General features: G+C 44.9%; 1 long non-coding RNA gene across 1 annotated transcript; it reads right to left on the bottom strand.

Annotated features, from left to right (window-relative positions):
* Window positions 1-5871: 5871 nt before the first annotated feature.
* Window positions 5872-8366, bottom strand: LOC121866968. Its single transcript, XR_006089060.1, has 2 exons — window positions 8207-8366; window positions 5872-7644 (listed from the first exon to the last, which is right to left on the bottom strand). It is a non-coding gene; the product is annotated as an uncharacterized LOC121866968 (long non-coding RNA).
* Between the last annotated feature and the right edge of the window lie 58 nt (window positions 8367-8424).

Genomic DNA, 8424 nt, shown 5'->3' with positions numbered 1-8424 from the left:
ATCAGTAACTTCGTTCCGGTTACATGTGGTGTATGGGTGGTGGGAAGTGTATAGGTGGTGGGTAGTGTATAAGAAGGGTGGTTTATGGAGTGGATGGTGTATAGGTGGTGGGTAGTGTATGGGTGGGGGTAGTGTATGGGTAGTGGGTTGTGTATGGGTGGTGGGTAGTGTATGGGTGGTGGGTGGTGTGGGTGGGGTGTGCATGGGTGGGGGTGGTGTGTGGGTGGTGGTGTGTGGGTGGTGGGTGGTGTGGGTGGGGTGGTGTGTGGGTGGTGGGTGGTGTGGGTGGTGGTGTGTGGGTGGTGGTGGTGTGTGTGGTGGTTGGTGTGTGTGGTTAGTGGGTTGTGTGTGGGGTGGAAGGTGGTGTATGGGTGGGGGGTGGTGTGGGTGATGGTTGGTGAATGGGTAGTGGGTAATGTATGGGTGGGGTAGTGTATGGGTAGGGGGTGGTGTATGGGTGGGGTAGTGTATGGATAAACGGTAGTGTATGGGTAGTGGGTAGTGTATGGGTGGGGGGTGTATGGGTGGTGGGTGGTGTGTGGGGGTAGGTGGTGTATGGGTGGGGTGGTGTGTGGGTGGGGTGGAGAGGGATGGGTGGTGGTGTGTGGGTGGGGTGGTGCATGGGTGGGTGGGTAGTGTGTGGGTGGGGGCTGTGTGTGGGTGGGGGGCAGTGTGTGGGTGCATGGGTGGGGTGGTGTGTTGGTGGTGGGTGGTGTGTGGCTAGAGGTTAGTGTTGGTGGTGGGGGGTGTATGGGTGGGGTAGTGTGGGTGGTGGGTGGTGTGGGTTAGGGGGTAATGTGTGGGTGGGGGACAGTGTATGGGTAGTGCATGGGTGGGGGTAGTGTGTATTGGTGAGTGGGTGGTGTATGGTTAGAGGGTGGTGTATGGTGTGGGTAGTGTATGGGTGGGGTGATGTGTGGGTGTGGGGCAGTGTATGGGTGGGTGCATGGTGGGAGTGAGTGTGTGTGTGGTGGGTGGTGTGTATGGTTGGGGTGGTGTATGGGTAGTGGGGTGTATGGGTAGTGGTGGTGAATGGGTGGGGTGGTGTGTGTATGTGGGTGGGGGTGGTGTGTGGTGGTGGGTAGTGTGTGGGTGGGGTGGTGTATGGGTGGGGTGGTGTATGGGTGGTGGGTGGTGTATGGGTGGGGTGGTGTGTGTATGGGTGGGGTGGTGTGTGTTGGGTGTGGTGTGTGTGGGGGTGGTGTGTGGGTGGTGGGTGGTGTGGGTTGGGGGTGGTGGATGGTTGGGGTTGGTGTGGGTGGGGATGGTGTGTGTGGGTGGGGTGGTGTGTGGGTGGGGGTGTGTATGGATGGGGGGTGTATGGGTGGTGGGTGGTGTGTGGGTGCAGGGGTGGTGTGTGGATGAAGTTGGTGTGTGGGTAGAGGGAATGTGTGGATGCAGGGAGTGTATGTGGTTTAGTGGGTAGTGTATGGGTGGGGGGTGGTGTATGGGTGGTGGGTAGTGTGGTGGTGGGTGGTGTGTGGGGGAGAGAGGTAGTGTATAGGTGGTGGGTGGTGTATGGGCAGTGGGAAGTGTTTTAGTAGTGGGTGGGGTATGGGTGGGGTAGTGTGTGGGTAGTTGGTGGTGTGTGGGTAGTGGTGGTGTATGGGAAGTTGGTGGTGTGGGTAGAGGGTAGTGTGTGTGGGTGGTGTATGGGTAGTGGGTAGTGTATGGGTAGTTGGTAGTGTATGGGTGGTTGTTGGTGTATGGGTGGTGGGTGGTGTGTATGGGGAAGTTGGTAGTGTATGGGTAGGGGGTGGTGTATGGGTGGTGGGTGGTGTATGGGTGGTGGGTATGTGTGGATGGTTGGTGGTGTATGGGTGGGGGTAGTGTGGGTAGTGGGTGGTGTATGGGTGGTGGGTAGTGTGGGTGTGGTGGGTTGGGTATGGGTGGTTAGTGGTGTATGGTGAGGGTGGTGTATGGGTGGTGGTGGTGTATGGGTGCTGGGTAGTATATGGGTGGTGTATGTGGTTAGAGGGTAGTGTATGGGTGGTGGGTAGTGTGTGGGGGAGAAGGTGGTGTATGGGTGGTGGGTGGTGTATGGGTGGTGGGTGGTGTATGGGTAGTGGTGGTGTGTTGGGTGGTGGGTTGGGTATGGGTAGTTAGTGATTGTTGGGTGAGGGGTGGTGTATGGGTAGTGGGTGGTGTATGGGTGCTGGGTGGTATATGGGTGGTGTTGGTTGGGGTAGTGTATGGGTGGTGGGTGGTGTGTGGGGGAGAAGGTGGTGTATGGTGGTGGGTGGTGTGTGGGTGGGTGGTTATTGTGGCGAGGGGGTGGTGTGGGTGGTATATGGGTGGTGGGTGGTGTGTGGGTGGTGGTGGTGTATGGGTGGGGTGGTGTATGGGTGGTGGGTGGTGTATGGGTGGTGCGTGGTGTGGGCGTGGGTGGTGTATGGGGAGAGGGTGAGTATATGGGTAGAGGGTAGGAGGTATGGGTGGGGGGTCGTGTGGGTGGTGGGTGGTGTATGGGTGTGGGCGGTGTACGGGCTGGTGGGTGGTGTAGGTGGTGGGTGGTGTATGGGTGTGGTGTGTGGGGAGGGGTAGTGTGTGGGTGGGGGTGGTGAATGGTTGGTGTATTGGTGGTGGGTGGTGTATGGGTGGGGTGGTGTATGGGTGGGGGAGTGTATGGGTGGTGGGTGGTGTGCGGGCTTGTGGGTGGTGTATGGGTGGGGTGGTGTGTGGGTGGTGGGTGGTATGTGGGTGGGCGTGGTGTGTGGGTGGGGGTGGTGTATGGGTGTGTTGGTGGTGGGTGGTGTGGGTGGAGAGGGTGGTGTGGGTAGAGGGTAGTGTATGGGTAGGGGTAGTGTATGGATAGTGGGTAGTGTATGGGTGGTGGGTAGTGTATAGGTAGTTGGTAGTGTATGGGTGGGGGTAGTGCATGGGTAGTGGGTAGTGTATGGGTGGTGGGTAGGGTTTTTTTTGTGTACCGGACACAGGTCACCGACCCATCAGGTGCCTGAGGCGAAAACGTAATAATAATAATAATATGTAATAATAATATATAATAATATTAATAATATTAATAATAACAATAATAATATATAATAATAATAATAATAATAATAATAATAATAATAATAATAATAATAATAATAATAATAGTAATAATAATAATAATAATATGGAACCATAAAGAAATTAAAAAAAAATTAGTGATAAACGATATATGTATGTTGTGTTGTCAATAGCAAGAGAAACATTTGAGACCCCCCAGTGTGTGTAAATGGGGCAGAAAGTCAGATCAGCAACCTGGGACTTGGTCACACTTTTGCAATGCCATGTGGCAGCAGGGGTCTGTTAGACAACACATATGCTTCAATATCTACCCAGGCGGTAGTACCTCCCTGTTTGGTAGCTACACCTTCTACCTATGAGGGGATTCTGTGGGTAGTGTATGGGTAGTGGGTATTATGGGTAGTGTATGGGTGGTGGTGGGTGGTGTATGGGTGAGGTGGTGTATGGGTGGGGTGGTGTATGGATAGTGTATTGGTAGTGGGTAGTGTATGGGTTGTGTATGGGTAGTGGGTGTATGGATAGAGGGGTGGTGTATGGGTAGTGGGTGGTGGTGTGGGTAGTGGGTAGTGCATGGGTGGGGGTAGTGTATGGGTATTGGGTAGTGTGGTGGGTGGTGTATGGGTGGTGGGTAGTGTATGGGTGGAGGGTAGTGTATGGGTGGTGTATGGTTGGGGTAGTGTATGGGTAGTGGTTAGTGTATGGGTAGTAGGTAGTGTATGGGTGAGTGGGTAGTGTATGGGTAGTGGTTGGTGTATGGGTGGTGCGTAGTATATGGGTAGTGGGTAGTGTATGGGTAGTGGTTTGGTGTATGGGTGGTGCGTGGTATATGGGTGGTGGGTGAGTGTATGGGTGGTGGTGTGTATGGGTGGTGTATGGGTGGGGAGGTGAGTGTGTATGGGTGTGGGTGGTGTGTGGGTGGTGGGTGGTGTATAGGTGGAAGGTAGTGTATGTGTAGAGGGTGGTGTATGGGTGGTGGGTGGTGTATGGGTGGTGGGTAGTGTGTGGGTGGGGTGGTGCATGGGTGGTGTGTGGGTGTGGGTGGTGTATGGGTAGTGTGGGTGGGGTGGTGTATGGTGGTGGTGTGGGTGAAATGATATTTTAGTCTAGCTTATGTCTCTTGTCACAGGCCAACATTAAGCCAGGGTTAACTCAAATTCTATTGTGGGTAAAACACCAAATACTGTGAATCTCGTTAGCGGAACACTTGTTGACGCTTCGTGAATGAGAGAGTTTTCTGGGTTAAGGAGACGATTATCTCAAATCCAGAATTTATCCCTCATCCCCAAAATGTTTATGGTAATAGAAATTTTTTTTGGGTAGTTCCTGAAATTGCCAACTAGATCATCCCTCGAACCCAGAGAAATATCCCCCAAGTCCGGATTTTTATTTGTTTTCAGGGAAACTTTTCTCAAAATTTTCCGGAAAATTTTCCCCTCTGAAAGTCATTACCTAAGCCATAAGTTTCCTGCAAAATCATGCTTTGGGAATTAATTAATATGGAAGGAAGTAAATAATTCCTTGTAGTGGACCCCATCCCCTACAAGTGACAACTGAGCTCCAGCGCGCCTACCAGCCAATCAGCGTACAGCCAGCAATGCTGGTAGACCTACTCTCAATCTGCGAAGGAAGCACGAAGCTAGGACCAGATGCCAGGTGTGCCTGGCCTCCTCTCTCTGTGATTGGATCTCTTTCTACGCACCCCAAATCCTGATGTTTTTAAATTGAATAAATATGGCCATGGCTGGCACTATCTCTCCACTACATTTCCTTTCTAACCTCCTGCTCCTTCCTCTGTCGGCTCTGCCAACAACTTAGAGACTTCTAAATTTGAACCAGGACCATCTATAGACCTACTGGACGCAAGATCTCTCCAGCGCTCCCCAGCTCCACTCAAATTTCCTCGCCTACAGGACTCTGAGCAAGACTTCTCACCTAGTAACCCAACAGACAATGTATGTATATATATATATATATATATATATATATATATATATATATATATATATATATATATATATATAACATATATATATATATATATATATATATATATATATATATATATATATATATATATATATATATATATATATATATATATATATACATTGTGAGTTTCTATTCTACCTCATTCCTCATACGTACGTTGTGTGCCCATACAAAGACAATAGACAATTAAAGAGAATTGACGACTGGCCACTTACAGTACGCTACATCCTCATTGTTTGGTAATGCAGCTATATAGGTTATATTTTTTTGGGTTATAGGTAGAGGAGTGAGCTGAGGGATTAAGTTCCCCAAGGGCACTTTAGCTTTTTTTATATATATTTTTGATTACTGTATATTTTATATTGAGCTAGACATTTATTTTATTTTATTATATAATTACTCAAGTTATTCCAGGTGACAGTGGGTACCCATTAGAGCCATTCCTCATGACACCATTCAAACCTCTCAACCCCTCAGAGGTGAGGTATAACAAGCCATACAAAATACGCATAGTTGTAGAGCAACCCTTTGGGATCCTAAAATCGATTTAGATGTCCTTCACCGTTCTGGCGGATCACTTCAATACGATCCTTAAATGTGCAAAATTTGTAATTGCATGTTTCCTTCTTCACAATTATTGTGAAATGAGAACGGCACCACTACACGACATGGTCGACAATGCTGGAGAGATAGACAATCCAGTTGTAGGTGTTGCCGAAGCGAGGACGGGCCAAGCAGTCCGAGCAAATATAGTCCGTAATTGGTTTAGTTGATGAATTAAAATCACATATCGAGTCACCAATATTTTTTTTTCCTTTAAGTTTACGATTTTTTATTGCAGTATACAGAGGTAATGCTAATAAAGCGTACATTGACTTAACTTTTATTTTCAATATACTGTTCATAATAAAATAAATTTCTTTATAGAAAACAAAGAACATAATTGGCTATCTTTTACCTTCATATGATAAACATTTTATATAGGAAAATACAGTATGTACTACAGTATATCATTGAGCAAATTTGAATCCAATACAGTATACAGTACTTTTAATACTACTAAACATCATTATATAAAACATATTTGACAACTTGAAACAATAAAAAAATATCAAAACTATTTGCTTCTTAAACTACACAATTTGACATGGGTCACCACATCCTTGTGAAAAATTAATACAACTGCAGTACTGGAAATTGTTGCCATTTTTAGGATTTAAAAATGGAATACAGTACAATTTTCATATGTAAAATTACTCAAGGAACTCTCATGAATCGACTGTACCTGCATAAATCCCCTTATATTAAAATAAACTTATAACCAAATACTGTACTACTATATGTAATAAAGAAAACAAAATAGCAAACTCTTGGCGTGTTAAGCTATACAATTTAGCATGAGGCTGCACATCCTTCAGAAAGAACCAATGCAACAACTGAGCTCTATGGAGAAGTTCATATGTGTGGTAAATAGCAGTGATTACAGTAGTCTGTTGGTGAACTTCCAACATTATTTCAGTTTCAACCTACTTGATTCATAATCATAAAATAATCACTAATCACTAAAGCAGGTTGAACTGGAAATTAACTACGTATTACCAAATAAAGGAACCTTTAAAAAAATTAAAGTAAGTACATGACTCTGGTTTTAAAGCTATACATTTTATTACAGTATGAACTTTTACCCAAAACCTGGGTAAACATTATCCGTAGGATCACTGCAACACATGTTATTAGTTAACAATTTTGTGTCTTTCACTTAACTTTGTGATTTTAACTCACTTATGGAGAGGTTAATATTCATGTTAAATTCTCATGACTAGTAGAGGGTGAAAGTTACACAATTATTTAACATGCCCTGTCTTCTTTCATAACAATCACTCAAAGAAAAAAATTTAATAAGTGTTTGATGACTTTTCAAATACGCTATTATCACATTGATCAAAAGTAAAGGACTTCTAGAAGTAAACAACACATACCCATACCCTAAACACAGCATCATGGGGTAGGATTTTTTGACTGCACAGCTTTTGCAATGTTTTACAGTGCAGATGCAATGCACTCGTTGTTAGCTACAAGTTTAACCATGTTTGATGAAATTTTGGTGGCACTTTCCTGAACAGAATTAACAAGCTCTACCAAACTGTCCCTCATTTGTGACAGGAACATGAAGCACCTCTGGAATAAGATTTGCATCTTTTAGGCAGAAGGGGATCGTGGCCTGCTGCCACGTCTGCTCCTACTATTACTTGTACTTGGTATTGAGTGAACCCAGTTCATGAGTGGGATCACCAGTTACAGTTGACCTAGTCTGGTTATCATCAGCTATGGCAGAAGGGGTATGAGACCTACATCTCTGTTCTGTGGTAGCAGCAAGAGGTTTACGAGTCTTGCTTGAGCTACATCTTTCTGCAACAGATGTTCTGGACGATGAAGACTCCTGAATGTTTTGATGTGATGAAGTTTCAGGTTGTAAAAGCACAATGGTTACTGTTATGTCATGTTCCTGTATATCCTCAGTCAGCACGATGGTTAGAGAATCCTCTTTCTCTTGAACGGGCCTAAACATGGATTCCTCGTTGGAATGAATAGCCGTAAACCTAGCTATTGAGGGTCCGGGGGTTTGTTCTTTTTCTTCTTCTGGAAAGAAATATATAATAGTTTGATTCAAGTCTGTGTTTAGGGTATGCTTAAAATATTATAATTAAAAATATAATTATGTTTTTAGAAAAAAATTGGTCTGAAAAATAGTGTTGACCATCTAAAAGTAATTGTATAAAAAAGTTCTAATTGTAAATATCAACTATACTGTACTATACTGCACTGTACTATACTGCACTGTACTATACTGCACTGTACTGTACTGTACTATACTGTACTGTACTGTACTATACTGTACTATACTGCACTGTACTATACTGTACTGTACTGTACTATACTGTACTATACTATACTATACTGTACTGTACTATACTGTACTGTACTATACTGTACTGCACTATACTATATGTACTGTACTGCAGGGGTGGCCAACCTTTTGTGTGATGTGATCTGCTTTTTCCACAGTTACCCTGACGCGATCTACCAGCCTAATATTCACCCATTGCCATAAAATACGTAGATTCGTAGAGAGAGAGAAGTAAACAAAATATATTTTTCAATAATTGTTATGATATATTGTTAACATGACAAAATCATAAACTTACTACCAATGAGATGGTTAGCACTGCATGTAGTCTGCCAGCTTTGTGTAATTAGGACTGTAGGTGGTGACTGCTAGCTTCAAGCAAGCATCCAGGGTGTTCATCTGAAATTGTTGATTGGTATTTGGATTTGATGTGTTTCATGTGTGAAAATGTTGATTCACAAAGGTAGGTTGATCAAAATGCAGTGGTACATGGCACATTTTCTGACATTGGG

The sequence above is a fragment of the Homarus americanus genome, unplaced genomic scaffold (assembly GCF_018991925.1).
Source record: "Homarus americanus isolate GMGI-L3 unplaced genomic scaffold, GMGI_Hamer_2.0 scaffold29985, whole genome shotgun sequence".
Taxonomy (NCBI): domain Eukaryota; kingdom Metazoa; phylum Arthropoda; class Malacostraca; order Decapoda; family Nephropidae; genus Homarus; species Homarus americanus.
The sequence above is the reverse complement of the archived record's forward strand: the minus strand, read 5'-3'. Positions and strand labels throughout refer to the sequence as shown.